Source organism: Lactuca serriola, chromosome 6, assembly GCF_051521515.1.
Source record: "Lactuca serriola cultivar US96UC23 chromosome 6, Lser_US96UC23_V15, whole genome shotgun sequence".
Taxonomy (NCBI): Eukaryota; Viridiplantae; Streptophyta; class Magnoliopsida; order Asterales; family Asteraceae; genus Lactuca; species Lactuca serriola.
Window position 1 is genome coordinate 198,952,153 of NC_136413.1, and position 21,913 is coordinate 198,974,065.

Consider the following 21,913-nt stretch of genomic DNA (forward strand, 5'->3'; position numbering starts at 1 on the left):
GAAAGTTGGAACATGATATCCTCCAACCAAATATAACTTAGTACAAATGACACCCGCCTTACGACCATTCTAGGAACTTCCTTCTACACCTTACCAGGACTGCATCATAGGGATGTAGGTCGAATCATCGAGGACAGTATAACAAAACGAAAAAGTTACATTCATGTAAATGATTAGGAAACAGCTAGAGCCAACCATACACGCTCACGAACTCATTTCCTTATCATGTAACATAATCATGCCTTCGAAGAAACGTAACCAACCCGCTGGCAAAACACCAATCCTTCAGATGAATATGGCTACTTTTCAAGTTGTGGTCACGAGTGCTGTTACATCTGTTATGACTCACTTTAACGCTAACAACGCAAATGGTAGTGGATTTGTTATCAACAATCCCAATCGAGGTGATGACCAAGTACAACAACGAGTGCTTACTCACAACTACACTCCGAACCTCCAAATGAAGAACAAGAAACAAATGTTCCGGGTTAAGAAGAATGGACTGTCTAACAGAGAAGAATAACGGGGAATCGGGAGGAGGTTGACCCCAGAATGTGGGGAAGCATCAACGAACCCTGCTATAATTTTGGTACGCTTCCAAACCCCATTATTTAATTATATATGACTGGTGTGCACCAAACAGTTATAGAGAGATCTTGTAGAGATCATTTCATGGAAGTTCATTGCTTCAAATTATCAGAACCATCATTAGTTGTATTTATTAATTTGATAAAATAGGGTTCATAGTAATAATTTCTGCTTTCAATTAACATAATATCTGATTCATCAAGAGGTCCCGACATCATCATCCGACATGTTTTGGTTTGATCCTAACCATGCGAAATTTCTATTTTTGTGTAAAAAGAACTCATCCCTTAAATCAACCGTCAGGTGAAATTCTTCTGATCCATAACGCCAACCCTTATATCACTTCTCACTTTAGAACTTCAGAAGTACCCATGCGAGGGGTACCACGCCCTTCTAACCTACCCAATAACTAATAACCTTGAAGTGAAAAACACCAAATTAAGAAGTCTTAGAAGTCAGTAACCACCCGAAGTATACCCAGTAAATCTCCGAGAAAGACCACTTGTATCGCAGGTCAAGTTCAAGAATAAAGACTAAGAACTCATTAGGTTAAATCTATCGTTGCTAAGTGTATACGCAAGAGTGGTATATAATTTAGACTTAACAAGATTTAGGATGTGTGATTCCGCCCTATCTCCTGTTCCCTGTCTGATTGTGGACTTGGGGCAGAACCACCCATCCAAACGTTTTGTCAATCTAAATTATATGCGACTTGTATACACGAGGTAATGGTGGATTGTTGGATTAGTGTCTAAGTCGATAACTATTTTGGTATGTACTTGACCCGATTATGAGCATGGCCCTTTTGGGTTGCCTTCACCATAGCAATTTGTAGGATGAATTATGAAGAGATAGGATTAATTATGATTTATTAATATATTATGAGAATAATATATTAAAGGAGAAATCATATTGTTTAATTAATATTGGTCAAGAATTAATTGAGAATTAATTTTGTGGTCAAAAGAGATTAATTAAACTTAGGGGATTGGAATTGTAATTATAAGATAATTGTATGTGGGCTATGGTCACCTTGGAATATAGGTTGGACGAATTATATGGGAAGCCCATAAGGAATTCGTCCAGGGAATGTTCTAAAAGGAGTCCATAGGCTGCTTAGGGCTTAAGCAGTCAGATTAGGGTTTCCTAGTTGAAAACCCTAATGGCCTAACTATATAAGGACCCCCTAAGGCCCCCAAAACGTGGTGAATGAATCCCTTAGGGTTTCTGGACGTTTTTATGCCTCTCCTTCTCCTCCTTCTTCATCCTTATTGCTTATGGTGTTTGTGACTCCATTAGAGGTGTAGCACTTGAGGCACTAAGCTTTCTGAAGCCAATTACAAGAAGGAATAAATTGTTATTGCTACATAACAATCAAAGGTAATATCTAAACCCTAATTTCGATTATAGTATATTAGATCTAGGGTTTATGAGCTTTGGATAACTTGCATGTAGAATTAGCTAAACCTAGATCCAAAGTTTTAGGGTTCTGCATGTGCACCATAGGATTGATGTAGTGCTCATAACCAATCATGGATGGCCTAGGTATAAGTCTTATCATGAACTTCAAAGCAAAAGCCCACAGGCTTACTACAACAACTGGAGATACCTGAATGGAAGTGGGGGCGGATCACAATGGACTTCATAACCAAGTTTCCCAAGACAACGGGTGGTCTCGATACCATTTGGATGATCGTAAACAGGTTAACAAAGTCAGCACACTTCCTGCCTATCAAAGAAACAGTTAAGATGGAGAAACTAACTAGAACCTACATTAGGGAGATCGTATGACTGCATGGTGTTCCCATATCCATTATCTCTGATAGAGATAGTAGATTCACTTCATGGTTCTGGCAGTCGCTACAAAGTTCCCTAGGAACTAGGCTGGACATGAATACAACCTACCATCCGCAAACCGACGGACAAAGTGAGAGGACTATTCAAACTTTGTAAGATATGTTGCGAGCCTGTGTGATTGACTTTGGAAAGGCATGGGATACTCATTTACCCCTTGTCAAGTTTTCCTACAACAAAATTTATCACACGAGCATAAAGACTGCTCTATTTGAAGACCTTTATGATCGTAAGTGCAGATCCCCTCTGTGCTGGGCTGAGGTGGGCGACACACAGTTAGCTAAAGGACGCATTCATGACAAAACTCTCACAGGTCCGGAGATCATACGGGAAGCGACAAAGAAGATCGTTCAAATTTGTGAACGATTGAAAGCCTCTAGAGACCGATAGAAAAACTACGCAGACAAGAGAAGGAAACCTTTGGAATCCTAGGTTGGTGACCGTGTTCTTTTAAAGGTCTCACCCTGGAAGGGCTTAATACGCTTCAGAAAGCATGGAAAGCTAAATCCAAGATACGTAGGACCTTTCGAGATTATCGCTAGAATCGGCCCTGTAGCTAATAAACTTAAACTACCTCAAGAAGTTAGTAACGTACACCCTACTTTCCACGTATCTAACTTGAAAAAGTGTCTGTCCGACGAAACTCTCGTAATAGTACTCGACGATATCGAGATCGAATAGAGCCTCAACTTTGTGGAAGAAACCATTAAAATCATGGATCGGGAAATAAAACGAACAAAGCAAAGTCGCATACACATGGTGAAGGTCCGCCGGAATGCCAACTGCCAAGCGAGGACCTGATTACATCTGGGAGCGCGAAGATCAGATGAAACAAAATATCGCATCTCTTTCCCTAGTCTGTAAATACTTATCTTAGAATTAATTTTGGGACGAAATTCCCTCTAACGAGGGGATGATGTGGCAACTCGATATTTCAAGTCAATGTAATGACCTAAAAGTCAAGTAATGTAACCTATTTTTGAAATAATAAGAAAAGCGTCAAAAATTGAAGTGTTCAAAAATCTCAATTGGGATATATAAAGTGATAGATATCGTAACAATGTTTTCAGAAATATAAAGAACGATAAAATCCGAGTTATAACGAAGAAGCTATGACCAATCGAAGATCCACAACAAAACCGGTAAAACACTGTTAAACATAAAACACAAAATTTCAATAAAATACTCTTTAGCCTTAGGTATCTAAATGAAAGTCATAGATAACACTAAACCGTACACTTATATAAAAAAGGGTATCCAAATCTGACTTCGTATGAGGAAGTTATGATTTTTCTAAATGTCGGATATAGCAGTAGATAGGTAAAAACTCGAAATAGAGATCGAGTGATTTTTAGTCGGCACAACCTAATCGAAAATCGAAGATCTCGAGAATACTAGTACAATGGTAAAAAGACAGACGAAAACGGACATCGAATGAAGAAGTTATGGATTTTTAACGGACTTTTCCAGTCCTGGCCCGTTAAAAATTTAATATTAAAAATAAAGTCAAAATTAGCCGACGGAGTCTAAACGAAAGTTTTAGAGCATAATCTCACCTACGCGTGGATATAAAGAACGTCAAAAACGGAACTCGTATGCGAGAGATATGAATTTATGAACTTCGGGGCACAAAATTCGACATATGTCAGAGTTCACGTCGTGAGTACAGTGTTCACGACGTGAACAATATGACTGACCCTTCCAGAGCAAGTAGACAGATGAAGTATGCCATGAGCGAAGCAAGACCAAACTCACAACGTGAGTTATGCAAAACTCACGACGTGAGTTTCGTAATTCACCCTATATATAGAAATTGAGGCCTTCCGACTTTGGTTGCTGAAATCCATCCTCTCTCCTACTTCTACACACTGTTAAGCCCCTCTAAACCACCCCGCAACCTCAGTAACACCTCTAGCACACGACGCGAGTCCCAACGCCCCGAATCTCCCGAGAAACTAACTCCCTTCAAGTCGAAATGTTGCCTGCGTGAAGCTCGTTTCTTCACCAGAAGCCCGCGGTTACGTCGAGAAAGATCATTCCTAGAAACGAAACGCTGCCCGATTCACCACTTACCAAGTGAGTTCATACCCCTAATTTATCTTTTCAATGATTTAAATGCTTTTATGGGGGGGGGGATACAAGTAGAAAACATTATAGTTATAATGTCAATCACATATGATTTATAACTATCAAAACAAGAGATTTCTTATACTTGAACTACGTTATCAAACAAACTATTTCAAATCATTTTAAAAACTGACATCAAGCCATTTATGACCATTCAAATGGTTAAAACTCTTTTTTATGCTAAAATCTTTTATCAAACTCTTTTAAACTTATATATTGCCAAAATCATGTCTATATAGATATAGTTATATAAATGAGGTTGAAAGGGCTTAGGACTGATAACTCACTTTATTTCCTATTTCTTGTTTGGTTGTGGACTTAGGGTATCGGTTGTTTGTCTGAGTGTCATTTGAATCTTAGTTATATATTATGTATATGCGTATAGATATAAAAGTTCTTACATCAGTTCAACACTTTTGGGTAGCAAAGGTGTACATACATAATTAGTCATTCAAACAACATTACTAGTAAACTATAATAGGTATAGTTTAGAGGATTACTACTTACTATTTCTAGAACAATGAAACTTACAAGAGTCAGTTCACACTATATTCTAAAACGGAGGAACAAATCATGATTCACGAACATATACTTTACACTACCAGTAACCAAGGAAGGGAACGTATCATTAACTCATTGTTTATAACAAAATATGATAATATACAAGGTATAAGAATATATATATATATATATATATGTATATATATATATATATATATATATATATATATATATATATATATATATATATGGGGTACATCTACAAAGTACTGGATTCTATTTATAAAGGGTACAACTACAAAGTACCAGAAAATAATAAATAAAACTTATTAAAACATAAAATAACAAGGACAGAAAGGAACATACATCCTTTTACAAAGACAGGTAGCAATAATGTGAGATACTACTTCACGACATAGCAATATACTTGTTATGTCACGTTTTGTAACCAGAGTCTCCTGGAGGGAGAGCAGACATTATGTGTATAGATCTATATGGTACTAACAATCCCACATCCCAACTGTAAGCTACAGTCCGACATACACGCCAAGGGGTGACAAATGTCACATATTCAGTTTCGATGCCAATAGGTCGTCGTGTTAAATAATCGTTAATCTGTATGGTTATTGTTGGATTAGGTGTCTAAGCCCATAACTATAATTGGTATGTACTTGAATTGATAGCAGCACAGTCCTTTTGAGTTGCCCTCAAACCTAGCAACCAGACAAGGAAATTATGAAAGGAGAGATATTAATTTATAAGATTAATAAATTAATATAAATGATTTATTAATATGTTAAAATATTAATATATTGATTAGAAATCATAATTTTTAATTAATAGTTAGCCAGAAATTAATTAGAATTAATTTTAGGGTTAACTGTATTAATTATAAAGTGCAGGGACTAGTTTGCATTTATCTAATAGTTGAGTGGAAGGCTCCAGAACCCCCTTGGAAGAGGGTGGAGGAAATATATAGGGGAAACCCTAATGATTTCGTCCATGGGGGCTTGGATAAGGCCATTGGGTTTGCTTAGGCCCTAAGCAAGGAGCATTAGGGTTTTTCCTAAACCCTAGATCCCTCAGCTATATAAGGAGCCTCCCAGCTCCTAAATTTGGTCACTCCTTCTTTTGAAGAAACCCTAGGGCCGAAAATTGCATACTCCCTCTACCCTCTCTCCTTCAAGTTTCATTCTTGCTAGTTCTTGGGTGTGATTCCATTAGAGGCATTACATTTGTGGTGCTAAGCTTCCAAGAAGATCAAGATCAAGATCAAGAGGATTATCAATTGTTTGCAATAACAATTGAAAGGTATGTAACTCTTAAACCCTAGTTTGTTAATTTCGAAATTAGCCTCTCTCCTCTAGGGTTCTTGTTTGCAATTCAAAGTTATATGTTCAATAGTTAAAACATAGATCCAAAGTAGGTTGCATGTGAACTTAGGAATTGTTTTTCTAGTTTATTTGTTTTACCTGAAACCCTCAGTTATAACCACATCACATTTTAACCTTAATAAACACATTAGTATTAAGGCAATTAGTGCTTCCGTAGTTATTTTGAACAACTTTACTGTACACCTTCATTTTTCCATTACGTTCATACAATGATTTACTCACATAAGAAATGCATACTATTTTTCATATAAAGATAGTTTTACAACTATGTAAAACCCACATTTATACTATTACAAGTACAAACACAGATCTTACATCATTTTTGAAGAGAAACAAACATACAAAACAGTTGGGTCTTGGTAGAAGACTACGTTTAGTAGAAAATATAGGATTTTCTAGGAAGTATACAAACATTTACTTCAACACGCTTACAAACAATTTCATCAAACTAATGCAAAAATTTGACACATAAAATACTTATGAACTCACCAGCTTTAATGTTGATCTACTCTCTTTTCAAATAACTTGTATTCTCAGGTCACCAGTAGATAGGTACGCTGGATCAGGTTTTAAGAAGACGGAGTGTGTTCAAGACTCGTCATTTATTTTTGATATTCATATTTTTTTGGTGTCTTACAAATACATTCAGAACACTCTTGTACTAACTATATTATTAATTAAATGGATGATGTTGTTGCTTGTTTTACTATTGTGCATTGTTATGATACTGAACATGACGTCTTCCGCCCCCGAACGTTTCCACCGTTCTGGTTTGGGGGTGTGACAACCTTGAATGCTGAAAGGTAACTGTGTAAATCCCTGGCCCCGGAAACAACTCTACTCAACCCCTAAATAGAATTAATCCCTCAGATACCGATCAATATTTCAAAACCCATAATAGGTCAAACTTGGCCAAAGTCAAAGTCAACGCTCCGAGTTGACTCAACTCGTCGAGTTATCCCACAACACGCCGAGTTTCCATTAAGCACAAAATCATGATATTTAGATCCAACTCGATGAGTTTCCCTTTAACTCGCCGAGTTTCCTCTTTTTCAACAGAATCGGGACAAACTCAACCCAACTCGCCGAGTTCCCTTAAGAATCCGTCAAGTTCTTCGATCAGTTAACCCACTTAATGCATTAAGCCACTATTCTTGAAACCAAAGCCCTATATTCCAGGTCTAGATTGATATTACGTCTAGAAGGGTAAGGTTTCCAATTGTACTCATTAAGAACCACCCCAAAGGCATTAAGCTTAAACCCTAATCCTAAAAGGCTTTTGTCTTAATCCAAAACCACCATATCTTCGAGATAGAGCTCATGAACACAGATATGGACCTTAAAGGCTAAAGGGTCACGTAAAATCTTCAACTTTACTCACATGCATGGACAAATAAAGCTTAAGAGGCCAAAACAAGGGTGTAGAAGGTGTATCGAGCTCTTAGGGCCATAAAGCTGACACATTTATGCCATGAAAGCTCCTTAAGACCCTGGATCTGAAAGGATTTTTCCATATGGGAAGTCCAACTCCCAATGACCACCTCATTTGGACAAAACAATTAAAAAACACTAAGATGAAGATCTAAGTAACCACAAAGCAAGGTTGAGACTTTTTACCATAAAGATGTTGAAAATGAAGCAAGGATTATGGATCTAGCAGCTTTGTCTTGTATCTCCAAGCTCCCCTTTCTTCCAATGGCTTCACACACACACACACAACACACACACACTCAAAAATGGCTCACAATCACTCAAAGATGCCTTATGGTTTCGAGGTTAGGGTTTAGGACAGTAGAAGATGTAAATGGGGCCAACTTATGGGGCTAAAGTTGTTTAAATAAGGTGCAAAACCCTAAAATTTCGGTTTTATTTCTTCCAGACAATTCGTTGAGTTGAGGCCTCCCAACTCGTCGAGTTGGTCACTTAAAACATGCGGTCCATAACATTTCAACACGATGAGTTGGGGCTACTCACTCATCGAGTTGGTCTATAAAAATGAAGAATTTAGAAGTTTAAATACATATCGAAAACCAGGCTACATCAACTATCTTTCAGACGGTGAGGTGAGTTTTCTTCACTGTACTTGTGGGTCGAATGCACTAATACCGGTACACTAGGTTATGTATCCTGGTATTTAGGATGTTGTTATGTTGTAGTGATATGTTAGATCTGCATGATTATATGTTTGATGGTTATATGTTTATCTGTTGCATATGTCGACATAGAGTGGTTGGGTTAAGGCAATATTGTTCTGTGCGGAAGCCAACAAGCTTGGGAGCAACCCAAACATAAATTATGGGCCGGAAGAGCAATCCAGACTTTTGATGTGGGCTCGAGAGTAATCCATGCATAAGTTGTGGGCCAGAAGGGAAATCAAGACTTATGTTGTGGGCTCGAGAGCAATCCAGACCTGAGTTGTGGGCCAGGTGGGCAATCCAGACTTGTGTTGTGGGCTAAGGGGTAATCCAGTATGATGGCTATGGAACCAGTATGCATTATGTTATATGTTTGTATGGTGGTACTTTGGCGAAGCTCACTAAGCTTTGACTTATATTTTGATTTTATGGTTTCAGGTACTTTAGAGGGCAGGGGGAAGGCGAAGGCTTGATTGTGCAAATCATCCTGGATTTTATAAGATTATGATTTTGGGATACTCTAAATCATGTTTGAAACTTTTGGAAACTACGTTTTTGTGAAACTTATGGATTTGGATTGGTTTTAAAAATGAAAAATTTGCCTTGATTTTTAGGATGTTACACATAAACATGAGTTAATACTAATAATATGATTTTAATGCAAAAACATGAGGTCTTGAATGATGCTTAGTTGAATTTATGGAATATTTGACCATAAGGGTATTTTGTGAAATCTATTGATAACTACATAATGATTGACATCTAAGAAGTGAATGACATTCATGAACATGAATCGACACTCTACAAATGAAATTGGAACATAAACATGTAGGGATTCTAGTTAAGTTCTAGCTCTAATGATTGTTTTGGCCTAAAGGGTAATTTGAGAACATGGAATGAAATCGAGGATTCCGTAGTTGGATTTGGGTATTTGCAATGAGAATAGTTGTGGTTTCATGTACTTAACAACATTCATATGGATATTCAATAAGTTGGGAACAAACTATGTGAGTTTTAGAATGTGTAATTGGAAACTAAATTAGTTAAAACTTTATTTAAATCTTAAGGACCATCGTATCCATGAAGGTTTCAATAAGAGCTTAATGGATTAAGTTAAGTGTTTTAAGATGATAAAAACACCTTTTAATCATGTTTGAGAATCTATACAAATGGTACAAAGTGAATCAGAAAAGGATCTTCAAGAACTATGCAAATTAAAGTGTCATTTTGAGAAAAAAACGAGTTTTGTACTTGACTAAAAGCGTCCTATGTTTGGGTAAAAATCGCCCTTGTAGATTTTGACAATTTTAGGAAATTTTCAAAACCTTCATAACTTTTGCATACGGATTCGAAATCATGCATAAATTTCACCTATATTCATATTTTCAAATAATGGATGATTTGAGACAATAAGTTCTAGAAATATAATTCATGAGGGTATTTTGGTCATTATATTGACATGAACTAGTATGATGTAGGGAGCTTTTAGAGAATGTTTACTTGGAGGAAAGAAGCTTGAAAGGGAGTAGCTAACCTTCTTGTGATTGAGGTGAGTACGTGATGACATTTTCCCACTTCGGGGTACATGGCAAAATGATTTTTATTATAATGAGAATGTTTTGATATATGAAATGTTTTGAAAAGAAAGTGTTAAATGTTTTTGGAAAGAATATTTGGAAAAAGTGCCTTCAACGCAAGAATGTTTTTAAAAGCAAAGAACCTTTTGGAAGAACGAATTTTTTGATAACATGTTTGAAAGGTTTTGAAATATAAATGCTTTAATCATGGAAATGAGTATTTTAATACTAATATGTGAAACGTGTAAAGCATGGAAAGTAATGACAAGAAATGGAAAGTAATGAAAATAAAATGGAAAGTAATAAAAAGGAAAGAAAGTAAAAAAAAATAATGAAAATTGTCCGGGTCATGATACCTCATAAGAGGCACTAGAGGAATCTACTAGGGTGATAAGTTCCATTCACTAAGTAAATGACCCGATCAACATGATACCTTGGAGGATCGATTTGTTCTTTTCACATCGACACTGGACTTGGATAGAAATCCAGGTGAATGATACATTGGTGAATTTATTTTGCTATTTTCACCTTAGCCTTTGAAAGCATGATGCATTGGTGAATTGATTTGTTCTTTCCACCTTGGTCTTGGAAATGGAAAATGGAAATGAAAATAGAAAAGGATTAAATGAAACGATATGATAAGACATGTAATGCTAATAAATGAAATGATACTTTTGATGTATATGAAAAGAGTTTACCTTGAAAATGCTTGAAAAAGTTTTATTGTCTAAAACGATGTTATGTTATGAATGAAATGATTTTTCATATAAAAGCTTGAAATATTTTGGGTCACAAACTCACGTAACTCACAAGACATTATTGTCTTACGTATATCTTTTTGATGTCATGTATCCCATGCTATATTCATGGAGAAAGATGATAGATAGAAGTTAGAAGTTAAGAGATAGGTAATGAAGTGAAACTTATTAAGTTCCTTATTAATTGTATTGATGTAATTCTTATTTGTTTTCTACGGGCTGTATTGATGCTTTATTTTAACACCTAATGTTTTAATTGTAAATATTTTTATAGGACTGAGTTTTATTAAATGTGAGTTAATTCCCGAAAAGATTTTATAACCATATCTTTGAAAAAGTTCAAAAATATTAGGGTTTTACAATTTTGAAACATTTTTGTTGTAAAATTATATTAATAGAACTTTTTAAATGTTCTATGGATTATTTTAAAATAATATATTTCTTCTAGATAAATGATGATACTTGAACTTTTAAATAACAATATATTTTTTCTTTGTTTTCTAATTATTTTTTAAAAATACTTTTTTTTTTATTTTGTCATTAAACATAAATAATAAAGGATATTAAATAGATGAAAACTTTTTTGCATTAATTGTGTAAACTAATAAATAAATAAAAATCAAATTAATATGTTAATGATAAATAATTATCTTTAACATGTTAATTTGCTCAACTAAATAATAGACAAGCAAAGAGAAACATGAAAACATTTATATAATATGAAAACATTTATATAATATGATATCATTAAAAAGAAAACATTTATGTCAATTTTACAAATGAGACTTTGGGTATGGTAGGTGCATTTTTGGGCTAATGGTTAACCATGAAGATATTAAGGTTTATTTAACAAAATTAGAAGCAATAATGAAGTAAGAAGTCTTAAAAAGTCGATTAAGGTTAGTAGTTTTTGGGGTTAGCTGTTTATTATTGAAAAGACTTTTAGCCTAGCGGTATCAGGTGGTGTATTTTCTTCTTGAGGTCGAGGGTTCAAGTCCCGTCATAGACGAAGGTGGATTTAAGTGTTAGCTTAGGAGTTAATTATATATTATATTTTCCGGTTAAAAAAAAAGTTGTTTATTATTGGCGAGTCATTAAATTTTTGTTCTTTTATAGCATGATTATTGATGGATTTTACTATCATACCATTTTATTAATTGAATAAAAACCAAGAATCAACTTTTGAAAAATTAAACAAAAAATTGTGTGTTAATCATTTAGGTTGTGGTGATTTGGTAAGACATGTAAAAGATATGGTAGATAACCTATTAACTCATGTTCAAATCTTGATACTACCCAATCTTTGTGGGTTGTGGCCATGAAGGTTCGTCTGCAGTGACTTCAAAGCATAAGGTATAACCTCATGTCTGCAACGGATAATTAGTCGGTGTGTGAAAGTTGGTCCTGAAACGTCGTTAATGAAGTTCTCTTTAAAAAATGATTTTTTGTTTAGTGATGAAGTAGATGTAGTTTGGATGTGTTATTACATAAAAGTTTTTAACTTATCACACATTACCCTAGGAGAAGGGTATATGGATACCGGATAGAATTATCCAACTTTTAGTTTGGGTTACTTGTGTTAGTTTTTAACTTAAAAATTTGTACAATTACCGAAATGATACCAATAGAGGCTGCATGTGAAAGTAATATATGATTCTTTTTATGGTATATAGCTAAGCTTTTTACGATATATCATATTATATAAAAAGGGTTGTTAACAATTAGAGAACAAAGAAATAATATATTATATTGAGAAATAACTGAGATCTATAAGATCTATAACTTATAGAAAGCAAAAGATATATAAAAGTAATAAATCGCACTATATTTTAATTTTAAAGTATGTTACAAGGAAGAGGACGGTGTTAAGATATTTTGAAACGGATAATGTAAGATTGATCAATCATGCACTGCCACGTTACCACTGACTCTAACGTTCGACAATATGTACGGCTAGATAATCTACACGTGTAGTGATCCAAACTGTTGGCAATGCACAAATCTTTTCTGTAGATATTTTCCTTTTCTTTTTCATTCCTTTACCGACCAACCCCACGTCCCCACCTGCAATGAGTAGTTGAGTACTAGACACTAGTAGCTGGAGGTTCTAAATTTACTTCCATACCCCTTAGTCAAATAACAGTTTTCACTGCTTACAGTGGCTTTTTCGGGATTTTACATTTTAAGAAAAATTGTATCCTCGTCGCTTTATTGAAAAAATGTCAAATGGACATAGTTTATAATTTTAAACCCAACTTGTCAACAAATAATTATCCAAACTTAGAGGAAGCAATTTTAATTTGCAAATTTCATTTTTGGTCCTTATATTTTTACGAAAAATTCCGTTTAGTTCCCAAATAGTTTTTTCTTTTAGTTTTGGTGCCTAATTTCACAAGTTCTAGTAATTTTGATCCTTCTTCTAACCAACATTATTTTACTTTCGTTTAAGCCATCCACAAGGGCGTTTTTGTCCTTTCCATTTCCCTATTCACGTGACCTTTCTAATATTATTACCACCATTGACCATCTCTATAATCATTAGAATCCTAAATTCCAAATAAACCAACAATGTCATTACTTTCTAAATACACTGTAATGATATTAATATTCGTTTTTGTTGTTTTAATGCCTTATCTAATTAATAGACCGTAGTTAAATAATATCAACAATTTCCTCGTCTTCTTCTTTCTTGATCTGCTACTTATGTTGTTTTAGCTCTTGCTAAGCAAAATACCGATTTGTTGTTCTGATTTAATGCTAAAAAAATTAAATAATTTTTAGGTTAGTCAAATAGAAAAGAAATGAGAAAATAATTTTTGGTTTTTATTGTTTTAGCAACTGATGTTATATGCTTGAAAGTAACGAATAGTTATGTTAATCTCAAAATACATAGTTATTTCACATATTTCATGGAAAAATAAATGAAATGACTTACACAACTAAAGAAAGAAATTGATATTTAATCTCATATACAAATGAAATGATTTTATACAATTAAAGAAATAAATTGATATTTAATCTCATATTGTAAATAAAATTACCATTTTATACTTGAAATCATCCGAGTGTTTTGCTTGTTAACATATCATGATTTCATGTTCTCTACTTCTTATTCATAATAATACCAAATAGAGTGGGAAATTGCAATAATAGGGCTGTATGCAAAAGAATTACCCGGTCCTTAAAATATTTAAGAATAGGTCTAAATGGGGAATGGGGTAAAATATTTAATACCACCAAATACTAGAGAAAATATGTAATTAAAATTAATCTGTTTGAGAGATGCTTAAACTTAGTAATAATAGGGCTAAATCGGGTGAACATGTACCCTTCTCTATAAAAACTTTTGATCTAGAACTGTCGTTTTTAGAACCAAACCGCTGAGCTTGGTATCGGTTTTAGTTTCTAAAGTTTGGAACCGATTGAGACTATATAACACCCCGTTTTCCATTTAATTAATTAATAATAATAATAATAATAATAATAATAATAATAATAATAATAATAATTGGAAAATGAGGTTTTGTAACTATTTTCTACATAAAGGACTAAATTTGGCAGCTTTGAAAACCCTATGTTGCAAAGATATTTGTTTAGTGGGACTAAAATTGCCTTTATGGAAAACTCGACGTCATTATGGAAATTTGAAAATCACAACCATGAGGTATGTGGGATTTGTTTTGGGCTTTAATTTCTTGACGGTGAATCCTTGAAAGAGTGCACCCACGTATACATACAACTCTATACGGGCTAAGAGCCCCATCTATGATTGCTACTTGCTAGCTATAACCATCGTCTGACGAGTTAAAAGAGGCGTAATCATTCATTCTTTTTTATTTCACAACATTAATGAAGCATTGATGATGATCGCGGCACATCTGTTCACTGTGCTTTACAGAGGTTTTTTCGTGTATAGTTCGTTTATAGGCTCATACTAGAACCCAAAAATTCATTCTATAATGTTCATAAATAAAATGAGACGATTTATTCAAATGGTTAATTTTGAATATTTACTTAAATAATTAATGTTTTATAAAGATTCAACACGTCACACTTATTAAATTATAGCTTATGTTTGATAAAGTTATAACCGATAAACAAAACTCTTTTACTTGTATGAGATTACAAGTTTGATCAAATTACAAATTCCTCTTTTATAATTCATCGGTTTTAAACACACTTTTGATTATAAAAACACATTGAGTCAAAACTTATAAAGCTCATTAACATTATTGTTGACGTATTGTTTTAAACGTATGTATTTTTAGGAACCTAGAAGCTAGAAGAACACACTCTACGTGTGATGAAGGATACATTTCCTTATAATAAATTGTTGGCCATTTTAATAGGAATTTTATTCATTTCTTACGCTTTCTTGAACTTGTATTAGTATTTAATTTTTTTGGGATTTGTTAAAGAATGTAATTCTTCGTACTTACTCTCTGGAAGAATGTAACGTTATTCAATATATGTGGTTTAATTGTGATCCAATGTTTACGTCTCAAAACTGGCGGTTCCGCCGTTGAACGGGGTGTGACATAGACTGATCCACACTAACCACACTATTAATTACCTCCCTTAATCTAATAGGTCTAAAATCTTTTGTAGTTTTCGGGTCTCTAACTTTAGGGATAATAGTAAAAAAAAGAAGCATTACACCCATTTAGAATGGAAGAGTAATGGAAGAAATGTATACCAAATGCCTCTACATCATCCGATACAAGGTCCCAATACCTTTTCAATAACCTAAAAGTAAAACCATCATGACCCGGAGCCTTCGTAGAACTACAATCCCAAACTGCCTTTTTGATCTCCTCTCTGGTAAAATGAAACCATCTAAAACTTTCGTTTTAAACCATTTAATAAACCACAATTATCAAAACATTTCATCGAATATAAGTCAAAGTATTTCAAAACATTATTAGAGTGTCATATCAAAACATCAGAGTAAACATCTCAGGCTAAATCATTGTGGTGTGTGCAATGCAGTCATCCCGAGCTTTTCCCTCTACTACTAGAAGTACCTGAAACCTAAACTGAAAACCATAAGCACGAAGCTTAGCGAGTCTCCCCAAATTACCATATACCATACACATAATCACATAACCACATACATTGGGCCTAGCCCGCTACCTCGGGCCCCGCCCGGCATCGGACGAATCCGGTATTAGGTCCCGCCTAGCATCGAGCCCCGCTCGGTATACAGATCTGTGTTTACTAGGCCCCGCCTGTCTCTGGGCCTCGCCCGCTATACACATACAAAAATATAATCATAATCATGCTAGTACATAACAGACAACACAACACTATAACAGCTAGTCTCAAGGCCCCGCCTCTACTCTGCTAATAATGAAATATAGAACCCCGTCCACACTCAGCTAGTGATGAGATACGGCCCCTTGCCCACACTCATCTCCCTACTAGGTACATACCAGTATCACAAATACAACAAGTATAACTAAACATGCATTCCTTCCTCGGGTACCACCTGACATCGAAACGTAGTTCGGAAACATACATATAAACCTTCCTCAGGCCTCGCCCGACATCGGACCATAATTCGGAAGCATATAAACTACATCTGGCTAACCCCAACATCAGAGAAAACTCACCTCACAAGCTGACTGCAGAATCCCGCGAATAAACCTCTCGCTGCTAGCTGGCAGATTCCCGACCTGCTGATCTCTCGACTTCCCGAGCTATCATTACCAACATAATACTTAGTCAAGAACTAATAATCCTTCTTAGGGTAAAATGATTGTTTTACCATTGGTCAAAGTCAAAGTCAACGCTTGGTCAAAGTCAAATCCATCAACTCACTGAGTTCTATAAATCATAACCCTGAACTCGCGATCCAACTCATCGAGCCACCCTCCTAACTTGCCGAGTTCCGTGGCTAATCATAGTCACGATTTGTCGAATCAACTCGTCGAGTCCCTTCACAGACTCGTTGAGTTTTACCCTAACTGAAATCGGGACAACACGATTCAACTCGTCGAGTTCCTCTATGGACTCGACGAGTCCCATAGTCTGTTTGGGCCATCCGAATAGATTAAGCCCCTATTCTCCATATCAAGACTCCATACTTCTTCTACATACAGAAAATGCCTTCTCAAGGGTAAAGTTTCAAACTTTACCCGCTACTAGTCCTTCTTAATGGGTTTAGCTAAAACCCTAGTTCTTTAGGACATAGGTCTTGTCCAAAAAGCCATAATACACTGAGCTAAAGCATAATAACATAGATCTAGACCTTAAACCTCATTTGGACACGTAAAGTCTTAGGCTTTCCTTCCATGCATGGCTTTTGGGGCTTAAAAGGCCATAACAACACTTTAAAGCTTGCATGGGGCTTCCACGACCATAAAATTTGCACCTTTATGCCATGGAACCCCTTCTAGATCCCAGATCTGAAAGAAAAGTCACTTGGGACGTCTATTCCCCAAGGACTAAGCTTCTTGAACCAAAACCCTCATAAAGTGACCATAAGGAGATCTAAGAGACTACTTGTAACAATGTAATTTTCAAAACAATTTTTCATTTTTAAACCATATTTTCAATCATCAAAACAATATCAAACAAACTGTATCTAATGTCATCATTGATGGGTATATACAAACAATCCTATGTGTACATGCAACCCTAGCATTGGATCTATGTTTTCAGTATTAGATATACAACATTATGAACACAAGAATAAAACCCTAATGTACAAAGCTATTTTTGAAATTCTCATATAAGGTTGGATCACATACCTCTTGTTGTTATATTGTAATAACAACTCAAATCTCCAAACCCTTTGTCTTGAAAGCAAGCACCACAAGTGTAGTGCCTCTAATGGCTCACAAACACCACAAGCAATTGGAGAAGCTATAAAGAGACAGAGAGATAGGAGGAGTAGAAATCGGCCTTGGGATCTCTTAGATGCATGTGGACGATTTCTCAAGGCCAAGGGGTCTTTATATAGGGTTGTGATTAGGGTTTCAGTCCTTATCTTTATCCAATTGCTTGCCCACCAAGCAATCACAATATAAGCCTTGAAAAGCCCATATCCTCTATCCCTTGGACGATTTCAAGGATATCTTACCCTTGATTTCGTCCAACCTATAATAAGGATAATCATTGCCCTAATTTGTAACTATCACATAATTACAATTTAGTCCCTCTAGTTTAATTAATTACACTTGATCACAAAATTAATTCCTAATTAATTATTGACCAATATTAATTAAACAAATATGATTTCTCCTTTAATATATTATTCTTATAACATATTAATAAATCATAATAACCTCTTTCTTTAATTATTTCTCCAGTCAAGTTGCTTTGGTGAAGGCAACCCAAAAGGACCATGCACAACCGGGTCAAGTACTTACCAAATATGGTTACAGCCTTAAACACTAATCCAACAATCATAACAAACAAATCCCAGAATCTCAAAAGATCTCAAATACATAAATCCTCTCAGTGTGTACGGATCATGCCGGCGCCTTCCCACGGTCCTCGCTAGTGCCTGAAACACATAACACAGCAATTGTAAGCATAAATGCTTAGTGAGTCCCCCAAAATACCCCATACAACACATACGCCTTTCCAGGCCATAACTCTGTGGGACCTTCCGGTCCAAGTGTCTCAGGGGACTTCCATCCCGAATCCAGGTAGACCTTTTGGTCCTACCCGTATCGACCTTCTGGTCCATGTCCTCTTGATCTTCCGGTCCATATCATCTTGACCTTCCAGTCCTTATCATACATAGCATACATAACACATACATATCACATATTAGCATATAGCACATACATCTCATAGCATATAAGACCTTCCGGTCATACATAGGTACCCTTCTAGGTACAGTATAGTGAGAAGACTCACCTCGGGTGTCTCGGATAATCTCGCACACGAGAACACTGATCTAGCCCCCGCCTAATCACATAAACAATACTAATAAATAATGGCTCTCAAAGGCTAGCTTAAATCCATTCCTACAATCCCACAGAAGGGTAAAAGGCCTTTTTACCCCTCCCTGACCCCAAAGTCCAAATGTTGACCAAAACCCTAAAAGTCAATGAAAGTCAACCCTCTGGGTTACGCTGCGCGTACCAAATCTGTACGCTGGGCGTACCCGGCGACTTAACAGAATCGGGGAACGCGACCCCTTACATTGAGCGTACTGGGATTACGCCCCACGTAACTCCTAGTTTCATACTCCTTTTGATTTTGGGTCTTAAATGGTTAAGACACACGTCCAACTTTTAGATCTGACTGTCCCTAAGCCTCTTAATCCATAAAGTCGGTGAGTTTAAGCCTTTGCATGGCTGTAAAAGTCACCAACACCCATATCATTCCATTTTGAACACTTAAAAGCCCATAACTCAAGCATGACTCCATAATAACGACCAAGTTGGGATTTTTATGGATCTACAACACATATATCACTGAAATGGGACAGATCTAGGTCCATGGAGTCCCTTGTGTTCATAAAGTCTCCACCTTTGGGACTTTAACCCTAAAAATGGACCATGCAACACCAATGTTTTAAAAACCGATGTTTTAGTTGAACCGGTATGATGACCAGTTCCCGGTTTAACCGGTTCGACTGTCGGGTGAACCGGTTTCTATATTTTTCATGTTTTTATTTTTTTTTTAAATTTTTCTACACATACATACATATATCAATCATGAATTTGATGTTTACAAGTTCAAACATTAAAAATACACATAAAAATAAAATGTAGATTAATCCAAATACACTAAAATAACACATAACCATAAGTTTTAGTGTTTTACATTAATCCATATACGTTATATATATATATATATATATATATATATATATATATATATATATATATATATATATATATATATATATATATATATATATATATATATAATACCGAAACAAAATATAGTTTTAGATGAATATAAACACATAAAAAAACTTTATAATATTTGTCATATGTTTTTATTTAGAGAAAATAAATAGATTTGAAAAAAATCACCAAAGTTTATTATGTAAATGATTCTTTTTCATTGTTTTTATTCGGTTTAACCGGTTTACTTTAACCGGTTCAACATGGTTTTTCTAAAAACCGGCCGATTCAATCCGGTTCAGAAATCAATGTAAAACCGGTGATAGTTGAACCGCTCCCTCCTCCGGTTCCCGGTCCAACCGGTTCGACCGGCCGGTTCAAACCGGATTTTAAAATACTGTGCAACACCAAACCAAAATAAAGAGGAAAGTTCTGAGCTTTTTACCTCTAAGTGAAGCTCCTCCCTCTGAAAAACTCAGATCCAAGCTTGAACTCCAAACCCTAGCCTCCACAAGCACCTCACCTTCTTCTTCACTAACACATAAAGGCACTTTTAGCTCAAAACAACGACACACAAGCTTTAGGACGAAGGAAATGCTATCTTAGGGTTTCACTCTCTGATATGGTGGCTGAGGATAAGGCCTTAGCATTCCTTTTATAGTGCACAAGCCACAATTTAGGGTTTGCATCTGGGCCCGCTACGCCCAGCGTAACCCTGGGTACACCCAACATAACCCTGGGTACGCCTAGCGTACCTAGGCGAGTCTGCATCCAACTTAAGCGAATGAGTACGCGCAACGTACTCTTCATTACGCCCAGCATACTCATTTGCAACATGTTCCACTCAAGGGCTAATTTTGACAACTTGACAAAAGAGAAGGGTTAAATAGTTGTACCTGAATTTCGGGATGTTACAATTCTCCCCCACTAAAACCAGACTTCGCCCTCGAAGTCTCTTGCTGAAAACAACTCCGGATGTTGCACCCGCATCTCCGACTCCGGCTCCCAATTCAGCTCGGACCCCCTCTGATGTTGCCACTGGACCTGAACCAGGGGCACCTCCTTGTTCCTCAGAACCTTGATCTTCCGATCCAAGATCGCAATCGGTCTCTCAACATAATTCAGGCTCGCATCCACCTGAATATCCTCCAGTGGCACCACCACTGACTCGTCGGCTATACACTTCCTCAGCTCAGACACGTGTAAGGTATCATGTATCTGACTCAACTCCGCAGGTAGCTCCAACCGATATGCTACCCTGCTCACCCTCGCGGTCACCCTAAACGGTCCAATATACCGGGGCCCCAGCTTGCCCCTCTTCTTGAATCGAATCCCTCCTTTCCAAGGAGACACTTTCAGGAGTACAAAGTCTCCCACTTGGAACTTAAACTCGGATTGCCGCCTATCCGCATAACTCTTCTAGCGACTCTGAGCCGTCAATAACCTCTGTCTAACCTGTTGTATCTGATCTGTCGCCTGAAGCACTATCTCAGTTCTGCCTATCACTCGCTGCCCTACCTCTCCCCAACAGATGGGAGTCCGACACCTCCTCCCATAAAACAACTCGAAGGGAGGTATACCAATGCTCGAATGGTGACTGTTGTTATAGGAAAACTCAGCCAACGACAAATATGTGTCCCAACTCCCTCTGAAGTCCAACACACATGCCCGAAGCATGTCCTCGAGCATCTGAATCGTCTGCTCACTCTGTCCGTCCATTTGTGGGTGGTAAGCGGTACTGAAATACAGCCTCGTGCCCAACTCCTCGTGGAACTTCTTCCAGAACCTGGAAGTGAAACGTACATCCCGATCTGACACAATTGAGATCGACACTCCATGCCGCGATACCACCTCCCTCACATACAACTCTGTCAGCCTCTTTATAGAAGAGCAATCACTGATAGCAAGAAATTGAGCGCTCTTTGTCAGTCGGTCGACGATCACCCAAATTGCATCGACACCCCTCGCGGTCCTCGGCAATTTGGTGATGAAATCCATAGAAATCTGTTCCCACTTCCATTGGGGAACCTCAAGTGGCTGCAACTTGCCATGCGGACACTGGTGCTCGGCCTTAACCCTGAGACATGTCAAGCACCTCTCAACAAACCATGATACATCCCTCTTCATATAGGGCCACCAATAATCTTTCTTCAGATCCAAATACATCTT